This window comes from Caretta caretta, chromosome 2, assembly GCF_965140235.1.
Source record: "Caretta caretta isolate rCarCar2 chromosome 2, rCarCar1.hap1, whole genome shotgun sequence".
In the NCBI taxonomy this organism is placed as follows: domain Eukaryota; kingdom Metazoa; phylum Chordata; order Testudines; family Cheloniidae; genus Caretta; species Caretta caretta.
In genome coordinates, this window is record NC_134207.1 from 7,442,136 (window position 1) to 7,465,260 (window position 23,125).

General features: G+C 43.7%; 1 protein-coding gene across 8 annotated transcripts in view; it reads left to right on the forward strand.

The window, feature by feature from the left end:
- Nucleotides 1-23,125, forward strand: part of TSNARE1 (t-SNARE domain containing 1) — a 719,956-nt gene that overhangs the window by 152,586 nt on the left and 544,245 nt on the right. The gene's annotated exons all lie outside the window — the stretch shown is intronic.

Genomic DNA, 23,125 nt, shown 5'->3' on the forward strand with positions numbered 1-23,125 from the left:
GCCTGATACATACCAATTTCTTTGTTAAATTGATGAACTAATATAAGCTTGCAGCGTCTAGCGGGCATAACTGGACACTGCAGGATGGAGGTTCCTAGGGTTGTGTCTGGGTCCGGAGATAATGGCTAATGTCATTCAGTTGTAAGTAGCTGGGAACAGCTTAGATGCCAGAGGCTGTGCGTGAACAGCCATAGAGTGGGGGTTCTTACACCAGAGCAGGGTAAGGCTGGCTCCCAGAGTCAAGGGTTGGAGTGACCTAGCAGATCACCAGTCCAGATAACACCAGAAGGGAAAGTCACACACATACCCACAGTTTTTTCTGTTTGCTGGTCCCCTTAAATCCACACTCACTTAGGGTCCCAAAGCTGTTCCAGTGAACAAAAACAGCAGGCATCTCAAGCTGTGACCTAGAATTTAATCTGTCATCCAAGATTTACTAACTTTCCATGCAGTTAAATTCTCCTTTTACTGCATGTGTTTAGTTCATCTAGTGCTATATTTACTACAATAGATAATATGAAAGGTCTTGTACATGCTGACATAAAAGGAGATTTTTGTTCAGGGTTGTGTTTGCATAAAAGAAGCGCTGTGGTAGGAGAGATACAGTGACTGTTGTAAACTTCCATTATCAAACAAAGGTTTAATGTTGTACTGAGATCAGAGGGAAAGATAGATGTGTGTAATATAATAATTCATAGAGAACAACACTAATGGAAAGTAGAACACACTCTGTTTGCAGCAGGCATTCCTTTGTAAAAAGGATATTAGAAGACCAAACAACAAAAAACATCTGTTTTAATATTTAATGCAGAAGGGCAAGGGTGCAATTTGTCTATATAATTTAAATACTTCCACCTAAATAGAAGTAAGAATAGAGTGTAAACAGCTACCAGGGAGGAAAGTTGTGTTTGCTGTTTCAGTTACATACTGAGAGTAAAATAACATATTTGTTGTTGGGGATTGAAATTGACTTGGATCAATGGTTTTTAAGACCTGTGCTTTGAAGGGGGTTACTGATCCTGAAAGCAGGGCAATGAAAAATCTCACACGCCTGATAAGAAATGGGCAGAGGTCTCTAGAGATTGACATGGCTTAAGCCATCATTTTCTGCAGGGTGCATGAGATCATTAAAATAAACAGTTCCCAGTTCTAATGGTTGTGGAGATAACCTTCCAAGTGTAAATCAAATGGAAAAACATTGCAGTACTGTCTGCAGACTCAGGAAGATTGTTTCCATGCCTCTGTTGCTGCTCAGAGCTTTGCTGGGCAGCAGTGAAGATCTCCTCTATGTCAGTTTTATGCTGCTGCAGAAGCCTGTATGCACTGCAAGAAGTAGGCAGTGGTGGTGGTCATGAAGTATTGTGTGTGTAGCATATCAGACCTTTTCTCCTCATCCTTGCAGCAGTCAGGAGACCCCGAAGGCATGTAGCACTGGTCCGTCTCCCTTCCAGGAGCATGTGTGTTTATATGTGAGATGGTGGAGCTTCACATTTATCACACCTACTAGCTGGAGACTGATATCTAAAATGGCTCCCTAAGGAGGGTCCAGGTACCTGGTGCCCTGATAAAAATCCCAGTAACTTCCCCCTTCCTAGCAGATGGGGGTTCTCACCAGGTTGTTGTCCCCTTGGCCTCACTATTCGAGTCTTTTGGCTTCTTCATTTTCCACATTTGGCTCTGGCTACTAGGTGTCTGGTACCTTTTTCAAGCCCTGTCTGAAAACATTTGTACTGGTCTGGCCAGAATGCTTCTAGCCTTCAAGGTTAAAATAAGTATCAGACTTTTTTAAAGTCATGGCATTCTGATTGTCCTCTTGCTTCCTGCAAACACCCCCTCCCTCCTTCTTCCCCCTCCACCCCCACTTCACATTTCAGTTGCAATATGATTTTACTAGCCACTGTTTCTCAGATCCAGTGGAGTTGATTCGTACATTGTTGTTCAAATACTGGGGTTACAACATTCCGGATACTGGGAGGTGTTGTTATTGTTATTCATTATTATTATTATTAATAATGAATAATATTTATTATAGTGGCCCCATCCAAGGTTAGGGCCCCATTGCACAGGTCACTGTACAAATGCAGAGTAACGATACAGTCCCTACCCTGAAGAGGATGTGATCTAAATAGACAAGACAGATGAAAGGAGGGAAGACCAGTGACTTGCCCACGGTCAGCTAGCAGGCCAGTGGCAGAGCTGGGAGAAGAACCCAGATTTCCTGAGTCCCAATCCAGTCTAGTGTCGTACCCATTAGACCACCAAGCCTCTCATAGGTATTATTGTATAGATGTGCAGCAAACATTTCTAGCCCTGATGGTTCGTAAGATATAAGACTTTTAAAGTTGCCACTGGTCTCTCTCTGTCTAGCAGTGATTTTATGGCACTGGTCCAAAGTCCTGGATGGTAGAGCAGTATAATTTTGAGTTTCTCTGCTGTGGTCCTACTTCACATTGTCAGGGAGTAAGTGAAAGAAGTTAGGTATGAAATGGCTCTGTTCTGGTGGCACCTAGGGCTGGAGATGATTTTGGTCGATCATCTAGCCTGGCCTCCTGTATCACACAGGCCATAGGACTTCCCCAGAATAATTCCTAGAGCAGACCTTGTAGCAAAATATCCAATCCTGATTTAAAAAGGGCCAGTGATGGACAATCCGCCACAACACTTGATAAATTGTTCCAGTGGTTCATTGCCCTCCCTATTAAAAGTGTTCGTGTTATTTTCAGACTGAATTTGTCTAACTGCAATTTCTAGACAGGAAAAAATAAATTAGAGAGGTACTGACAACCTCCAGCTTCCAGGTAAATGACTTGCTTAAGTGGTTGTGTAGCTTAAAGGAAGGACCTGAATGAGGAGCTCATATGACAGCAGAGTGTGGAGGGAAGGGAAGAACAGAAGGAGAAAGTCTAGGGGGGAGTGGGAGGAGGTGAGAAGGGGAGCAGAGAAGTGAAAGCTGTTTGTTGCACTGCAGTAGAAGAGTTCTGAGGTACAGTACTAACCTTAAGTCAGTGGTGTTAATGTGAAGTTACATCAATCTTAAAATTGTTAGTAGCAGCTAATGATGATTTATAATATTGAAACACTCATTAATCTGGAGTAGAATTTCTCCTTGCATTGGCCTTCCCCACCCGAACCCTTCTGCATAACAGCCTTGCAAACATCTCAGTCTCACCTCTCTGGGGAGTGAATGGTTTGAAGTGGCAGCTGTTTCCTCTGCTAGGGCTTCCTGGTGGACAGCTGCTATGTGCTCATCATTACAGCTTGCCGCACTTTGGTGTATCGGTGAGGGTATCTGCAGGTGTGTTGCCTTCTTCTGGACGGCCCTGCTGTTCCCACCTGCTTTCTGCCTCATTGTTGTGGTATTGAGCTCTTTGCACGTGTGGGCTTTGAGGCTTACATTTATTTCTTTCTGTTACGCAGGGCAGTAAAGTCAGATGCTTGTTAGCCAGCTCACAGCACAGCAGACGCAGCGGTAATCTAGTAATGTATAGTGACTGGAGACACAGTGTCCATATTGCTCGCACAGTTTGAGACAGAGTAACTAGAAACAAGGTTCAGCACAATACCCGCAGCTCAATGAATTGCATCCCCATAGGAGCTAAAACTGCAGTTTCTGCCTTATTAATTGAAAAAAGCTGGTCCGCTAGAGAAAGCGACTGATTTTTTACAGTAGGCCCTGAAATGAGCACTCGTGCATCCTCCATACAATTGTAATAATGATCTTGTATTGACAGAGCAACGTACACCCAGGGGATCCCAAAAAGCTATTCAAATATCTGAATTGCAAATAAATTTGCTTCACTGGGGTTGCACAGGTGTGAAGAGAGTGGTGTGTTTGTCTCTGTTTGTGTATGTGTACAGAGGCAAAAAGCTGCATACAGTATTAACCTGAATGTTCCACGTTTCCAAGAGGCAAGTGACATGTTCGGTATTAGAGCGAATAGAGAAATGCCAATTATTTTCCCTGGGAAAATTTGAAAGATGTCATGTTTGAATTTTTTTCCCTGAAGTTGATTCCCCTGCTCCCACCCCCAGATTTAAAAAACCGACATCTAAAAAAATTGCTTTTTGAAAACGGAAAACCAAAACTTTTTACCTTAAACAACAATTTTTACGGAACAAGATGTGACTTTGGGTTTTTCAAGTAAAAACTTGAAAATGTTGCCCAAAATGAAATGTATGAATTTGTTTTGGTCTCCTAGCCATTTTTATTAACAATGTTTTAACAAAAGCAAGCAAGCAAGCAACACCAGACAAGTGAACCAACTCTAATTGAATTCCCATCTCCTTGTTAGGGAAGAAAAAAGTTAATTGTTGTTGTCACAGTAGCATACAGAGACCCTCATTAAGATGAGGACCTAATTGTGCAAAGTGCTGTACAGACATATATAAAAGAGCGTTGACTTTATTTGAACAAGTCACTTCCCTTCTGTTTGCCTCGGTTTCCCCTATTCCCAACAAGTCATTGGTGTGATCCATGATGCTGCAAAGACTTACACACATGATTAACGGTACTGCTGCAAGCAATGACATTGATTTCAGTGGGAATAATGATAAAAACCTCCATGTAAGGGATGAAGATGTTGAAAGAGTTCTTCATAGTGCAGCTGTGCTGAGTGGGTCTAAAATTGATTGGGACAGTATGTGGAGTTTTGTAACACCTTGAATAGCCTCTTTCAAATCCAGAAGAACACAACCCGCATATCTTAAGGGCATGGGAGTGGGATACTGAACCATGCCTATTTGGGGCACCCGACTTGAATGCGGAGTTTTAGGCAGTGAATGAAAGTTGTTACCCTCTGATTGCTGAGCTTGAGGCCTGGTGGATCTGCAATTGGGAGGGGTGATTACAGCACATGTAGACATACCAGAGCTAGATCAAAGCTAGCTTGAGTAACAATAATAGTGAAATTGCAGCTGTGTGGGTGTCTGCATGAGCTACCCTGTGTACATACTCGAGTGGCTGCCGCCTGTGCTAACTTGGCTTCGCTCCTGTTGTTACTTGAGCTCGCAAAATCAAAGCTAGCTTGGGCATGTCTATGCTGGGGTTGCCACCTTTCTAATTGCTGGTAACTGGACCCTGAGGCCCCGCCACTTCCCCGAGGCCCTTCCCCTTGCCCGGCCTCCTTCCTCGAGGCCCTTTCCCCATCTCCGCCTCTTGCCCCCCAGGCCCTGCTCCCTTCCTTCCCTCCCCACATCACTCACTGGATTGTCTCAAGGAGCCTGCCTGCAGGTAGGAGGCGGCTCAGCTGAGCAGGGGCTGGCGCGGGTTAATGACCTGGTGCCTCCCCTTGCCCTGTGGTAACCGGACTTTTGGTTCCAGTGCCGTTTAGCCCCGAAAACCGGACTCTCCGGGTGAAAACCGGTCAGGTGGCAACCGTAGTCTATGCATGGTGCAGTCACCTCCCCATTGCAGAGCAGACGTACCGCTAGGATTAAATTCACCCCTGTGCAGAGCGTAGGGTTGCCAGGCATCTGGTTTTTGACCAGAACGGCTGGTCAAAAAGGGACCCTGGCGTCTCCGGTTAGCACTGCTGACCAGGCTGTTAAAAGTGTGGTTGGTGGCATAGCGGGAGTCCGGGGCTAAGGCAGGCTCCCTTCCTGCCCTAGTTTTGTGTGGCTGCTGGAAGCAGCCACCAGGTCCTTGCGGCTTCTAGGCGCATGGAGGGCCAGGGAGGCTCCGTGCATTGTCCCTGCCCTGAGGGCCCACACCACAGCTCCCATTGGCCGGGAACCACGACCAATGGGAGCTGTGGAGGCGGTGCCTGCAGGCACGAGCACAGTGCAGAGAGCCTCCCTGGCTGCCCGTGCAGGGCTGCAAGAACCTGGCGGTCGCTTCCTGGGAGTCACGGTAAGTGCTGGCAGGATCCCGCATCCCGAACTCCCTCCCGCACCGCAACCCCTTCCCCAGCCCGGAGCCCCCTCCTGCACCCAAACTCCCTTCCGGAGACTGCACGCTGAGGCCTCAGGGAAGGGGTGGGGCAGGGGTGCTCATTTTTGTGTGATTAAAAAGTTGGCATCCTTAGCAGGGGGCCAGAGCAAATCCTATGCACCACTTAAAACTTCCTTTTAAAATTCACCCAGCCTGCAAATGTGTACGCCAAACAAAGCACCCTCATGACTACAACTACAATACCCACCTGCGGAAGTGAAGAAACAGATTGACAGAGCCAGAAGAGTTCCCAGAAGTCACCTACTACAGGACAGGCCCAACAAAGAAAATAACAGAACGCCACTAGCCGTCACCTTCAGCCCCCAACTAAAACCCCTCCAACGCATTATTAAGGATCTACAACCTATCCTGAAGGATGACCCAACACTCTCACAAATCTTGGGAGACAGGCCAGTCCTTGCCTACAGACAGCCCCCCAACCTGAAGCAAATACTCACAAGCAACCACATACCACACAACAGAACCACTAACCCAGGAACCTATCCTTGCAACAAGGCCCGTTGCCAACTGTGCCCCACATATCTATTCAGGGGACACCATCACAGGGCCTAATAACATCAGTCACACTATCAGAGGCCCGTTCACCTGCACATCCACCAATGTGATATATGCCATCATGTGCCAGCAATGCCCCTCTGCCATGTACATTGGTCAAACTGGACAGTCTCTACGTAAAAGAATAAATGGACACAAATCAGATGTCAAGAATTATAACATTCATAAACCAGTCGGAAAACACTTCAATCTCTCTGGTCACGCAATCACCGACATGAAGGTCGCTATCTTACAACAAAAAAACTTCAAATCCAGACTCCAGCGAGAAACTGCTGAATTGGAATTCATTTGCAAATTGGATACTATTAATTTAGGCTTAAATAGAGACTGGGAGTGGCTATTTCCCCTTGTTTTTTCCTACCCTCCCCCCCCCCCCGACGTTCTGGTTAAACTTGGATTTATGCTGGAAATGGCCCACCTTGATTATCATACACATTGTAAGGAGAGTGGTCAGTTTGGATGAGCCATTACCAGCAGGAGAGTGAGTTTTTGTGTGTGTGGGGGGGGAAGGGGGGAAGAAGACCTGGATTTGTGCTGGAAATGGCCCAGCTTGATTATCGTGCACATTGTGGGGAGAGTGGTCGCTTTGGATGGGCTGTTACCAGCAGGAGAGTGAGTTTGTGTGTGTATGGGGGTGGGGGGGTGAGAAAACCTGGATTTGTGCTGGAAATGGCCCACCTTGATTATCATACACATTGTAAGGAGAGTGATCACTTTAGATAAGCTATTACCAGCAGGAGAATGGGGTGGGAGGAGGTATTGTTTCATGGTCTCTGTGTATATAATGTCTTCTGCAATTTCCACAGTATGCATCCGATGAAGTGAGCTGTAGCTCACGAAAGCTTATGCTCAAATAAATTGGTTAGTCTCTAAGGTGCCACAAGTACTCCTTTTCTTTTTACCCTCATGACTGAAACCCTTATTGCCAGCTTTGGCTGAAAAGGTCTGGACTGAATCACTTACAGAGGCTGAATTCCCTTCTCAGCCCTGGAAAGGGGTTCCTGCCTCCGGGTTGAGTCACAATGGCAAGAGACACAGACTGGGGGTAGCCGAAATTCCTCCTGGCCTTTGCTGTCCCTTGGATAAACAGTCTTCCAGTATTTTGGTTTGAAGGCCTATTGGTGGAGCATCTCTCACCAGAGCTTCAGTTTGCTTAAAAAAACTTTTAATTTTAAAAAAAATACAGATTGCATCCTGCATAGCTTTTGTTTGCACACTCTTTCCTGCTGACCCCGGACTTCTCTTATTGTATCAGGTTTGTCTCCAACCTTGCTTCGTAAAAGCCTGCCCTCTTGAGAGAGTAAACAGCAGGTTTGTTGTCAGATGAATGTTCAGTTCAGTCTCTAATGGATGGACAGATGCTCACAGCCAGAAGTCCAGAATTAGATCTTCGTAGGCAAACGGTAAATACAAATTCCCTTTGGGACAGAAGGGGAATGGAATCTGTCATCTAAGGAACCAAGCACAGTAAGAGTGCAAGTCCTGCGTTGTGAGTAAGCTTAGAAGGTGGAAGGATTCGATTTTTATCGGTGAGCATCGGTAAATGATGAAAAAAAATTTCCACTGATGAAAATTGAAATGTACAGAGAGGAAAAGTTAAAAAAATATGCTTCCTGAAAACTTATTAGACACTGTCATGAAATAATTATCTGACGCTGCCATATAATTTCTTTCAACTGTGAAAATTTAAGTGGATAAAAATGGAAAAAATGCTTAAAAATAAACATTGATCTTATCCACCAAAATTATTTAAAAAAATTCAAATTCTGCCAAGCATAATTACGAGGGATCGTAGACTAAAGAAGGCTCTGTTTTGAAAACTCGATCTTAACCTATGAAGCGATTTGATGCGACAGGGATACCTCTTGCCTAGTTTCTGCCCGATTGTAGCACCTTGCATCAGAAAATCTCAGTGCTTTACAAATATTCGACATTGGTGAGGCCTCATCTGGAGTACTGTGTCCAGTTTTGGGCCCCACACTTCAAGAAAGATGTGAATAAATTGGAGAGAGTCCAGCGAAGGGCAACAAAAATGATTAGGGGTCTGGAACACATGAGTTATGAGGAGAGGCTGAGGGAGCTGGGATTGTTTAGCCTGCAGAAGAGAAGAATGAGGGGGGATTTGATAGCTGCTTTCAACTACCTGAAAGGGGGTTCCAAAGAGGATGGCTCTCGACTGTTCTCAATGGTATCAGATGACAGAACGAGGAGTAATGGTCTCAAGCTGCAGTGGGGGAGGTTTAGATTGGATATTAGGAAAAACTTTTTCACTAAGAGGGTGGTGAAACACTGGAATGCGTTACCTAGGGAGGTGGTAGAATCTCCTTCCTTAGAGGTTTTTAAGGTCAGGCTTGACAAAGCCCTGGCTGGGATGATTTAACTGGGAATTGGTCCTGCTTTGAGCAGGGGGTTGGACTAGATGACCTTCTGGGGTCCCTTCCAACCCTTATATTCTATGATTCTATGATTCTATTAAAGAACTATTAAATCAGTTGAAGAAATCTGACAAGCCCCTTTGAGAGAGAGAGAGGGAAGTATTACTATCTCTGTTTTATAGATAGATAAATGGAGGCCTAAGGAGTATGGAACTTACCCATGGTCCCACGGGAAGTCTATGGTGGAGCTTCTCTGAACTGTGCTGTAATCCACAGGGAAATCTTTCCCCTTCATAGTTTCTTAAGCCTTGATCTTGCAGTGCGTGGTGTGCGGGTGAGACTCCTGTATGTATGTTCAGTTCATTACAGGATTGGGGCCTTCAAAATGACAGCCTTTTCTTCTGCAGTGTAAGGCAATAACATATCCTTCCTTATGTTGATATCCAAATAAAAAATCTGAATGTGTGTGAAAGGATGCTGTCAGCTTAGAGAAGGCTTAATTTCTTTTAAAGTTACAAAATCTGAATATGTATAAATAAAACAATAACAGAAAAACACACCCCCCCCCTCACTTTTTTCCTTGGGCGCTTGTGGACGAGGGAAAACCCACCAACATAATAGTATTGTGCTAGTGCGGCAGAGCTAGGGAATGAGGCCGACGATAGCAAAGCTGGAAAAGGTTCAGCTAGTTTGTGTCCATGCTAAGTGAAATGCAAAATGTAAATTTCTGAAAAGCTGCAACATCAATTAAATGCTTAAAATTCTTTTAGTTTTCATCCTCGGGGGGTGTGGGGGGGGGCGCAGGAAAAGAGATGCACAAATATGGAGTTGAAATAAAGAATGCATAAGGCTTTTTTAGTGGGGAGTAAAAGGAAAAATTAAGAGCATCTTTATGAGATGTCCTATCACCCCCCACCCCCAAAATGGGCACATAGCCAGGGAAGGATAATTGGATAAGGAAAACTGGCCCCATAAATTGCAGAAGGATAGATTTTGTTTAAGATCCATTGGTCTTTTTTCTGTGTGTAACAAACTTTAACACAAGTTGTGATCAAAATTTGAATCCTTAGCACCAAAGCACAGACTTTGAACTATCACTGAGCTTAAAGGAGCTAAATTAGCTGGCAGGAGTAGTGTAGGCTATTATACTTCATATGGACTAGCCATTAGCAGACGGCTTCCAGTGCCGAGGAGGTGAGTGGGAAGCGAGTAGGTCGAAGTGTTGGGAAATACAGCCCTCAGGGATTGTGAGCTAACATTGGAGGACTGTCAAAACCTGTGCTCCGTAACCCGTCAGCTGTATCCAGACTGCAAAGTAGGTGGGTTAGAGCCCACTTTATAGCAAAACCCAAGTTCTAACCTATACCTCTAGCTGGGCAAACAGACCTGGGTTCAAAACCCCTATACATCCAGGTTTTTAAGGGTTTTGTGTGTGGGCAGAAGCAAGTTTGGGCTAAAAGCTGGGGAAAAGCCTGGGTAAACTCTTCCGTGAAGACATACTGGGACCCAGGAACCTGTTGGTGCCAACTAGCAAGGGGCACAGAGACAGTGCATAAGGGGTCACAGGACTCTTCTGAGTCTGATATTCACCAAAAGAGCATCATGGGAGATCTCAGATAAAAGCTGGTGCCACACAGGTCATCATTATTGTAGCAAAACACATGTATGGAGGTTGTGTAAGGAGTTATGTATATACACTGCAAATGTGTTCTTAAAGTCTGTGGCCAGGGACTTGTCACCAGCTAAGGTGAAAAACAGGTTTTCTGTCAGACAAGACATGTTTATCTAGCTGGCTGTTTACATGTAAATTAAGTATGGTATAGTTCACAGTGGGTCTCCTCTCACCAGTCTGGACTTAATGCTAATAAAGATTTGTAAAAATTTCATAGAGAGAGAAGTAACAGGAAAAGCAAGCAGCAAAGTGGGGGAGGGGAGGAGGAGGGTGGGCTGGCTATGTTGAGGTTCACCTCAAAGATTTGTTCTAGTATATTTAGGGAACAGAAAAGACACCCTGTCTTCCTTTACCGAGGAAGTGAACAGGCAGCGAGTTTACTTCATGAAAGAAGGGTCTCAACCAGGTTTTAATGAAAACACTGGAGAGAACTTTGGTGTAACAAGCTTCTTTAGACAAGAGGTTAACCTGTGAGTTAAGTTTAGTCTCTAGCAAGCGTGTTACGATTTTGTTTTATATGTAACCATTTGTCTCCAGTATCCTTCCTCACTATTATTTGAATTGCTGCGCTTTGATAACACAATTATTTTTGCTTTCACTATAAATATATCTAAGAGCTGTGGTGTTAAGCAAGGTGATGGTCCTGAGTGAATCTTACAAGCTGGCGTGTACTGTTGCTTTGAACACAGCAGGCCTGGTAATTCTGACAGTGTCCAATGGATAAGGGGCTGCACAAGGCAAGGAACGCTGAGAGGACTCGAGGCTTGGTTTGTGCCTTTCACTAGACTGAACAGAGAGAGCAAAGGCTGTGGAGGCCTGGAAGGCAGAGCTTTTGCTGCTGGAGGCTGGTGGTTTCAGGGAGCTGATCCACAGCAGGCATGGATAAGACTGCTTCACGCTAAGGCAGAGTTGTGAGGCACCTCGCCACATCTGGGTACCTCTGGGGAGCATCATATATACCTTAACAGAGGACGTAACACATGCTTTATGAGTGTATTACACATGGAAGTCTGAAAACTCTTATTTTCTTCAGGCCTCGCATTGCCTTGTCCAACACAGAGACATGGTGGAGTGTTTGTTGTTCTCTCTTAAAAGCTTAACTCAATTTTAAACCAGATATGGGCACAAAAATCAAATTAAAAAGAAAGATACCAAGATAGGAAAGATACCAAACTAAGAAGTCACTGATAATGAATGGAACGTGAGAAATGATATTAAAGGAGCTATTAAGTTATAGGATTCCTAATGCTTAAAAGCTGTTCCATTTTGTCGCGCTTGAGAACCACTCTTAAATTGTTCAATCAAGAAATGAATGGATTCAGTGGTTTGTAATATGAAGTTGTGCAGTCACCCTTCTGATCTTGAAAGCTTATTTTAATGTTGAAGGTTAATACATACCGGCGATTGCCATAATATATTGCATATAAGATGTACTTTGCCACAGTAAAATAACGTAGGCAGTAACTAGCAAGTTTTTTAATGGTGGTGTCAAGGATCCTTCCCCACTCTGAACTCTAGGGTACAGATGTGGGGACCTGCATGAAAAGCTCCTAAGCTTACTTTTGCCAGCTTAGGTTAAAACTTCCCCAGGGTACAAACTATTTTACCCTTTGCCCTTGGACTTCCACTGCCACCACCAAACTTTATCTGGGTTCCTGAAAAAACGTAGTTTGGAAACGTCTTTCCCCCCAAAATCCTCCCAACCCTTGCACCCCACTTCCTGGGGAAGGTTTGGTAAAAATCCTCACCAATTTGCATAGGTGACCACAGACCCAAACCCTTGGATCTTAGAACAATGAAAACGCATTCAGTTTCCTTACAAGAAGACTTTTAATAGAAGGAAAAAAAAGAATCACCTCTGTAAAATCAGGATGGTAAATCCCTTACAGGGTAATTAGATTCAAAACATAGAGAATCCCTCTAGGCAAAACCTTAAGTTACAAAAAAGACACACAGACAGGAATATTCATTCTATTCAGCACAGCTATTTTCTCAGCCATTTAAAGAAATCATTATCTAACACATACTTACTAGATTACTTACTAAGTTCTAAGACTCCATTCCTGTTCTGTCCCCGGCCAAAGCATCACACAGACAGACACAGACCCTTTGTTTTTCTCCCTCCTCCCAGCTTTTGAAAGTATCTTGTCTCCTCACTGGTCATTTTGGTCAGATGCCAGCGAGGTTACCTTTAGCTTCTTAACCCTTTACAGGTGAGAGGATTTTTCCTCTGTCCAGGAGGGATTTTAAAGGGGTTTACCCTTCCCTTTATATTTATGACAGGTGGTCACTGCATTTGAGAGTTTTCTGTCGATAAACGTTTGCATACTCAGCTGTATTTTCTGATTATAGCATGTCATCTAATAATTTTACAAACTTGTTTTAGTTTGGTTCTTAGTTAGTTGGTACCAGAATAATTGGTTCATGGAGACCTTGAAACAAGGTGTGACTGAAATGTGTTGCCTGTTAGCCAACCAGCCAGAGTCATTAATGGATAGGCCAGCTTTGTGCATCTTGAGCTCACCATGATGTATTGCGATAGAGTAAGTGAGGCTTGGAGGTAGACACAGGTCAAAACACAACATGAACATTCCTATAAGTGACATTCCATTCTACCAATGATCACACGCTTATACAACCTGCTACCATAGACTCTTCCTTTCTGACATGAGCCCATATCCACACACCAGCTTCTTCAGAGGAAATCCTCAACCTTTACTGTTTTGTCCAGATGTTGCGTGCATATAGAATCATAGACTTTAAGGTCAGAAGGGACCATACATAGGTGAGAGGTTTATTGCAGGAGTGGGTGGGTGAGATTCTGTGGCCTGCGTTGTACAGGAGGTCAGACTAGAGGATTGCAATGGTCCCTTCTGACCTTAAGAGTCTAGTCTGACCTCCTGCACAACGCAGGCCACAGAATCTCACCCACCCACTCCTGTAACAAACCCCTAACCTATGTGTGAGCTATTGAAGTCCTCAAATCGTGGTTTAAAGACTTCAAGGTGCAGAGAATCGTCCAGCGAGTGACCCATGCCCCACACTGTAGGGGAAGGCGAAAAACCCCCAGGGCCTCTTCTAGTCTGCCCTGGAGGAAAATTCCTTCCCGACCCCAAATATGGCGATCAGCTAAAACCTGAGCATGTGGGCAAGACTCACCAGCCAGACATCCAGGAAAGAATTCTCTTCAGTAACTCAGGTCCCACCCCATCTAGCATCCCATCACAGGTCATTGGACATATTTACCGCTAATAGTCAAAGATCAAATTAATTCCCATATATCGGTGTTTGCCATATAAATTAGATTTTTCCTTTACAGTGGCCATTTTAAGCTTGTCTTTCCGCTATTCCAGGAGCTCCATCCACAGTGGCTGGGGGAATGGGTGGGACACAGCTACCTTGAAAGGCAGAGGATATTGAAGCTGGCGGACTCACTGAGAGCTGCTGCAGTGCTTTCGGGACTGTGCCGTTAGGGAAGGTTCCCCGCGCATGAGGCACTGCTGAACGTAGCTTATGAACCCTGGGTGGCTACTACCCCTCTGGTCCTCCTCAGAGAGTGGTTCAGGCTTGTGCTCTTGCTTCCTTCAGGAGCTGCACAGCGCACTGGATGATTTTGTGCCCTGTTAGCATTAGCACAACCCTCCGTGGAATTCAGTTTCCTGATTTAGGTCCATGGTTTAGGTCTAACTTGCTTCACAGAAAGCGAGGCCTTGACTCTAAGGAAGATCATAAAGGATGAGATCCTTGATGGTTGAGTAGACTGCTCCTCCATCTAAAGTCCTTTACAGTTGCATGGGGAATAGGATGCAATTCTAAAGTGGAGGGAAGGGAGACAGTGTATGGTATAATGGGAGAATGAGTAGCTCTATGTCTTTCCATGTTTAGCCAGTAGAGACATCCATGTCATTCTTCAATCACTGTACTACCTGTGTCACAATAAATTCCTTGAGAACTGAAATATGAGATAAATCCACCCTGCCCATATACTCGCGGAGGAGTGTTTTTCCGATACCTTTAAATACGACTGATGGTCATAGAAACTTGCTGAGACACATTTCTGAAAGGGTGAAGGGAAAGGAAGGGGCAACATACTAATTGTAAATTAACCGTGGTCTCTAATATCTCTGGTCAGAGAACATCCAATGGAGACCAATTAGTTACTGCATCTTTTGTTTTGCTTTTAAGAAGCATAATGCTAAATTGATCAGTTGGGTCAAGGTCAGATAAAAATTGAATATTTAATGTGTTACAAACTCCCTTCTCACAGGGTGGTGGGCTGGGAAGCAGAATCAAATAGGATGGAAAGCTTCAGTTTTTGTCCTGTTAACCCAGTAACCTGAGATATTACAGCAGGCCTGTTTGGGAGAGTTAAATTATTATCGTTGGAATTACTGTAATGCCTGGAGACCCCAACAGAGAGAAACATAGCAAGAGACAATCTTTGCCTTGAACAGCTTACGGTGTAATGATGCAGGCCCAACAAAATGTGGGAGGGGGGCACAGAGAGATAATGGACTTGCCGACATTCACAAACAGGAAGTCTGTGAAGGATCCACAAATTGAACTCGCCTTTCCTGAGTTCCACTGTCTTTACTGCAGGACTGTCTGGATAAATCCATAGATATCAGTCACTAAATTGTGGTAGATTCAGGTTCTAAAAGTAAGGGGCTGGGTTCTGATAGCGTTACTGATGTTAAGTAGCATCTTTCTACATGAGTCCCACTGGAACCGTTGGGATTATTTGCAGAGTAAGGTACTACTCAGGGTGAGTTGGAACGGCAGAATCAGGACCAAAACTAACAAATGGAATGAAAAACACCACCTCTGCCTGGTCTATCTGTGAACAGAGGCTGAATGAGATCAAGAGTCTGGCAAAGGTAACTTCATATAAGAAAAAAGAAAAGGAGTACTTGTGGCACCTTCGAGACTAACCAATTTATTTGAGCATGAGCTTTCGTGAGCTACAGCTCACTTCATCGGATGCATACCGTGGAAACTGCAGTAGACATTATATACACACACAGACCATGAAACAATACCCCCTCCCACCCCACTGTCCTGCTGGTAATAGCTTATCTAAAGTGATCATCAAGTTGGGCCATTTCCAGCATAAATCCAGGTTTTCTCACCTTCCGCCCCCCCCCCCCCCCCACACACACACACAAACTCACTCTCCTGCTGGTAATAGCCCATCCAAAGTGACCACTCTCTTCACAATGTGCATGATAATCAAGGTGGGTCATTTCCAGCACAAATCCAGGTTCTCTCACTCCCTCACCCCCCTCCAAAAACCACACACAGAAGCTCACTCTATGGATGTAGAAGCCCTCTACACCAACATTCCACACAAAGATGGAGTACAAGCCGTCAAGAACACTATCCCCGATAATGTCACGGCAAACCTGGTGGCTGAACTTTGTGACTTTGTCCTTACCCATAACTATTTTACATTTGGGGACAATGTATACCTTCAGATCAGCGGGACTGCTATGGGTACCCGCATGGCCCCACAGTATGCCAACATTTTTATGGCTGATTTAGAACAACGCTTCCTTAGCTCTCGTCCCCTAACGCCCCTACTCTACTTGCGCTATATTGATGACATCTTCATCATCTGGCCCCTGGAAAAGAAGCCCTTGAGGAATTCCACCATGATTTCAACAATTTCCATCCCACCATCAACCTCAGCCCTGGTCCAGTTCACACAAGAGATCCACTTCCTGGACACTGCAGTGCAAATAAACAATGGTCACATAAACACCACCTTATACCGGAAACCTACTGACCGCTATTCCTACCTACATGCCTCCAAGCTTTCACCCTGACCACACCACACGATCCATCGTCTACAGCCAAGCTCTGCGATACAACCGCATTTGCTCCAACCCCTCAGACAGAGACAAACACCTACAAGATCTCTGTCAAGCTTTCTTACAACTACAATACCCACCTGCGGAAGTGAAGAAACAGATTGATAGAGCCAGAAGAGTTCCCAGAAGTCACCTACTACAGGACAGGCCTAACAAAGAAAATAACAGAACGCCACTAGCCGTCACCTTCAGCCCCCAACTAAAACCCCTCCAATGCATTATTAAGGATCTACAACCTATCCTGAAGGATGACCCAACACTCTCACAAGTCTTGGGAGACAGGCCAGTCCTTGCCTACAGACAGCCCCACAACCCGAAGCAAATACTCACCAGCAACCACATACCACACAACAGAACCACTAGCCCAGGAACCTATCCTTGCAACAAGGCCCGTTGCCAACTGTGCCCCACATATCTATTCAGGGGACACCATCACAGGGCCTAATAACATCAGCCACACTATCAGAGGCTCGTTCACCTGCACATCCACCAATGTGATATATGCCATCATGTGCCAGCAATGCCCCTCTGCCATGTACATTGGTCAAACTGGACAGTCTCTACGTAAAAGAATAAATGGACACAAATCAGATGTCAAGAATTATAACATTCATAAACCAGTCGGAGAACACTTCAATCTCTCTGGTCACGCAATCACAGACATGAAGGTCGCTATCTTACAACAAAAAAACTTCAAATCCAGACTCCAGCGAGAAACTGCTGAATTGGAATTCATTTGCAAATTGGATACTGTTAATTTAGGCTTAAATAGAGACTGGGAGTGGCTAAGTCATTATGCAAGGTAACCTATTTCCCTTTGCTTTTTCCTACCCCCCCCTCCCCCCCAGACGTTCTGGTTAAACTTGGATTTAAAGTTGGAGAGTGGTGAGTTTGGATGAGCTATTGCCAGCAGGAGAGTGAGTTTGTGTGTGTGTGTGTGTTCCCCGGGGGGTGGGGTGGGGGGGTGAGAGAGCCTGGATCTGTGCTGGAAATGACCCACCTTGATTACCATGCACATTGTAAGGAGAGTGGTCACTTTGGATGAGCTATTACCAGCAGGAGTGTGAGTTTGTGTGTGTGATTTTTGGAGGGGGGTGAGGGGGTGAAAGAACCTGGATTTGTGCAGGAAATGGCCCACCTTGATTATCATACACATTGTGAAGAGAGTGGTCACTTTGGATGGGCTGTTATCAGCAGGAGAGTGAGTTTGTGTGTGTGGGGGGGGCGGAGGGTGAGAAAACCTGGATTTGTGCTGGAAATGGCCCAACTTAATGATCACTTTAGATAAGCTATTACTAGCAGGAGAGTGAGTTTGTGTGTGGGGGGGGGTGGGGGGGGTGAGAAAACCTGGATTTGTGCTGGAAATGGCCCACCTTGATCATCATGCACATTGTAGGGAGAGTGGTCACTTTTGATAAGCTATTCCCAGCAGGAGAGTGAGTTTGTGTGTGTGGTTTTTGGAGGGGGGTGAGGGAGTGAGAAAACCTGGATTTGTGCTGGAAATGACCTACCTTGATTATCATACACATTGTGAAGAGAGTGGTCACTTTGGACGGGCTATTACCAGCAGGAGAGTGAGTTTGTGTGTGGGGGAGCGGAGGGTGAGAAAACCTGGATTTGTGCTGGAAATGGCCCAACTTGATGATCACTTTAGATAAGCTATTACCAGCAGGACAGTGGGGTGGGAGGGGGTATTGTTTCATGGTCTCTGTGTGTGTATATAATGTCTACTGCAGTTTCCACGGTATGCATCTGATGAAGTGAGCTGTAGCTCACGAAAACTCATGCTCAAATAAATTGGTTAGTCTCGAAGGTGACACAAGTACTCCTTTTCTTTTTGCAAAGACAGACTAACACGGCTGTTACTCTGAAACCTGTCATATAAGAAAGTAATTGACAAATCTTTGGCTAACCCCAAACCAATGAAAAACATGGGTGTTATAATTCTATTACATATTGTCACATACGTTTTGTCTCCTAAAGACAGCACGGCTACATAAATGGTCTGTTCATTCACTGCATGAGTGACATTAGACATCTTGAGTTTATCTGAGCAAAATCTATTTTAGTGGAAAATTCTTGACCCTGGAACCTAGGTGAGGAATAATTTGGGGACTAAATAAAGTGGGGGAGTAGCAACTGAACTATGTTTCAAAAATATTTTGGAATCAACGTTGATCAGTGAGAGTGTCCTATAATAATTTCAAATACAAAGTTATCTGTAAGATTTTTCCAGCAAATTGCATTGCTGCTTTGGGGCAGGGAACAGGTAGAGTCTTTGGCTTCCATCTCGTCAAAAAGAAGCATAAGTTTTGGCAACAGAAGATCTGTAAATATTTTATAGAATTCAGTAGGGAATCCATCTGGATCAGCGTTCTTTTTTTAGCCTTCACTTCTCTTACGGCTTAATTTTATCCACAGAGAACAGCAATCTTAAAACTTCTTGAATTGACTTTGAAAATGTGTTTTGAAATAACCCCTCACAATAATGGAATAGAAGCAAGTATTTATTGTAGATCTATTTAAAATGGGCCTATCCATCCCCTTTGCCGCTTGTACACACTTTGTTTTACAATGAAAGCATTTACTTACAGCACCTGCGATATAGGCAGTATCCCTCAGACTCTAATTGATGTAACTGTTTATAATACTCAGATGAAGTAGCGGGAATATACTTTTTTTCCTCATGAGTATTTAATAATTATGAGCCAAATTGTGCTGCCTTTGTTTACGCAGAGCACACCTTCTTCCTTGAGCGGTCTCATGGAAGTAAAGGAAACTGTACAAGGAATAAAGTAGAACTTAACATGATGAGTATGTATATCCCAATCTAGCCCCAGGCTCTTTAAAATTCATGGAATATTTTGGTTTAATTGCTTAATTTTATGTTTGGAGTTACACTAATTAAACTGTGCTTCAATTCCAATGTTTTGTTTCATTTCATTTCATGGCCTACGACTTGGGCATCATATATATTGTTTTGAAGGATCCCCTGCCTGATAAGTCTCTCTCATTGTTGCTTTTGTGGCTTCTTTTACAGTCTGGAAAAGGAGATTTGGGTTCAGATTTGAAAGAAAACAAACAAAAAATTCTATATTTAATTTAAAGGTAGTGTTTTCCATCTTCCCATAGTAGATTTCTCTTTAAGGTTTTTCCAAGTAAAATTAGACATGATCTGATGAGGCAATATTCTCTACTGTGAGGGTTTAGAAAAAGAGTCCTTCTCTTTGGGATTAACTAGCCATCCTAGATCATCCAGACTTGACTTTCTAATCAGTGATTTTAAAGCATTATGAGCCTTGGGAGGTATATAATGTGCCATGGCTCTGTACTCCTAGACACTCTCAGTGACTGCAGTCATTTCCACAATGTAAGTAAAAGAGCAACAGATAGTAATACTTCTACTGAAAAGGTTGCTGTCCGGATGAATATTTTGTTTCTCTTCTTGGATGGGGAGAATAATTCATCTGAAGCTGAGATCTTGCCACTGTTTTAGTTCCAGAATCAGAAAAGGATACGTCTCTTGAATCAGTTCAATCAATCAGATTCAAGAGTGGTTTGCATCATTTATGAGCATGTTTGCTTGGCATTCTAGTCTCTCTACAGGACCCATGTCCATCTTGGAACTCCCTAGTGGTTCGGGTAATTTTCTCTCCTCTGAATATATTTTACCTCCTCAGAAAATGGAATATTTCCTTATTTTTCCATTGGCTGTATTAGCCTTTGAGCATTACCCGAGAGTATTTATTATCCCAGGCAGTTTTAGGCTGAGAGTAAATTCATAAGACTCTAAGGCCAGAAGGGACTGCCATGATCATGTGCTCTGACCACCAGGACATGCAGATTGAAGCTGGATTGAAAGTACGTCTTTTAGAAAGATGTCTAATCTCATTTTAAATGTCCGCAAGTCCACTACCCCTCTTGGTAAACTGTTTAATTGCCCTCCCAGCTAGGAAATTGCATCTTACTGCAAGGCTGAATTTGTCTAACGTCAGTTTCCAGCCGTTAGATCTTGGTATGCCTTTGTCAGCGCGGTTGAACGGCTCTCAACCGTCACATCTCTTTTTCATGTGTAAGTACCTGTACACAGAGATCAAGTCACCTCTCAGTCTTCTCTATTTCCAGCTATTAAATCAGCAATCCAAATGCATTTAACTAGGAACCAGCCTGTTTCCATAGATATTTTTAATAGCATTCTTCAGGAGGAGGCTGGTAGAGAGAGAGGTTCTGTTATGGTGGATCATATTAAAAAAGTTCTGTATTAAAATCACAAATGAGTTTGATTCCCCATTGTTTAAATTCCAGGGTATCACTAATTAAGAGGTCTCTTGGTTTTTGGTCTCTTATTTTTACTGTTTCTCTCCCTCTCTGTGTGAAACTTGCAAGCTGCTGTTGTGTTAGTACATCCTAAGACAGAGTCTGTTCTCAACGCAATACTTTGTAACAACAACTACTCAGGCAGAGAGAGACTCAGAGCGATACTCTGTAACAACAGAAACAGCACCCAGAGACGCCCCGCCCTTTTGTTGTATTTATCTCGTTTTGTTAACAATTGTGATTAAAATAGAGATAGAGGATGTATGTGGATGGGTGCTTGGTGTGGATAATAACTGAATGATGAGGGAGGTGCCAGCCCAAGAATCCAGTGTCCATCGACTGAAGAAGGCGTCAAGTGGAAATAACCAGAGGACCCCCGAAGGACAGACTGGAATCCACCCAACAGCCTCAAGAATGGGAGAACCAAAGAACAAGATAACATCTGGCAGCATGGAGCTGTCAGGAATGTGCCATCTGCTGATTGATTCAGCAACAGCATGATGAAGCAGTTCCCATAGACTGGCATAGGAAGAAATTCCTATAAGAATGGACTCTAGAAAGTGAGAATTTTGGGGTCTGATTCTGCAAACCAACTTCCAGGAGCATCTGATGAGCATCTGACAAGGCCCTGCTCCCTCCTCGTGTCCAGGCCACCTGGCCAGTGGCTTGGCACAAGCAACTGTAAGGCTGGTAACTATGATAACAACCTTGCAGAATCTGTCTCTGTGTGTGTGTGTGTGAATAAATATGAGATTGAATGGAATTTTATAGCTATAACTAACTGCTTACTATGATTCTTTCTGTATTCACAATAAATGTTGCATTTTGCCTTATTAATAAGATCCTTATTTTGCCTTTAATATGATCCTTCTGGTTTTTATTTTATTGGTATAACAGTTCTCCATGTGCTAATCATAGGCCTTTCACATAGCTGTAGTAGTGCAGGAACCATGACTGCACCTAAGGAGGATGCAGAACTCTGACTATACAGGGAGACGATTTCATATGAATAACACTCTCTACATCTATCATCTAAGGATCTCAGAGCACTTCCTACTGAATTCTTACAACACCCCTTAAGGTGGTTATTTGTATCCTCGTGTAAATGGCGAGTAAACCGAGGCATGGCGAGGTAATGACTTTCAGCTTGGAATTCTCAGCACTTGTGAAAGTGAGGCCCTAGGGGTCCTAAAGTTAGGCTCCTCAATTGGAATCTATATAATAAGTGGCAGCTTTCATTGTCTTTTAATGGGAGCTGCTGAAGGCTCATTGCTTCTGAAAGCCAGGCTACGTATATAGGAGCCTAAATGTGGGTTGAGGAGATAAATGGTAGGCTCCCGTTTTTGAGAATTTCGGTCTGTGTGTTTAAAGCTAAAACGAGAGGTCACATTTGAAAATACCATTGTGCGAGGCACTGTTGAGTAAGAGACTGTCCCTGGCTTGAAGAGCTTGCAGTCTAAATAGACAAGACAGAGAAAAGGTAGGAGGGGGAAGAGGTACAGAGAGTGGAAGTGATTAATGTCACATGGCAGGGGAGTGGCAGAACAATGATTATAACTCCTACTCTGATGCCCTGTCCACTAGTCCAAGCTGCCCATGTGCATATTTGGTGGCTACTATCTTGGCAGAGTTTCTACAGCTTAAGCTAAAGAGTCAGGCTCAGTAGCTGGTACTGGGACAGACTCACTTTCTCTGTGGATCGGACAAAGAGAGGGACACACAATACACATTAACCACTGCTTATGCTCAAATAAATTGATTAGTCTCTAAGGTGCCACAAGTACTCCTTTTCTATTAACCACTGGGTTGCTCTCTACATGAGCTATCATCTGTGCCAGGAATTCTCTTTCTCATTTGTGGTCCGACAGAGGAGGGAAAATTACCAGAACCACGAGGGAGCTCCAATATATGGGAATGGGTACTGTAGAGAGACTAGAATGCAAAGCAAACATACTCATAAATGATGCAAACCACTCTTGAATCTGATCGATTGTCAGATTTATTTTTATGTGTCTCCTCTTCCCTTCCCTTCAGCCCGTCACCAATGCCTATTTATTTTTCTTTGTCAAATCTCCTTTATTCACCATTACGTTTTCTGCTGTTTCGCTTACTGTACGTGCTATTTCATGCTTTTCATTTCATTCTTGAGTTTTCAGTTTCATTTTCCAATAAAAACACTTTTCTTCTGTACAGCTTGTAGCTGTAATTTTCCTGAATGTTTTTTTTCTGCTTCTATAGATCTGGATGTCTTCATATATATATATATATATATATATATATATATATATATATAAAATATATATATTTGATAATATAACAAAAGAGAAGGGTGCAATAAGATATTTGAATTACAAGTGTTTTGGAGCATATCCTAACTCCATTACAG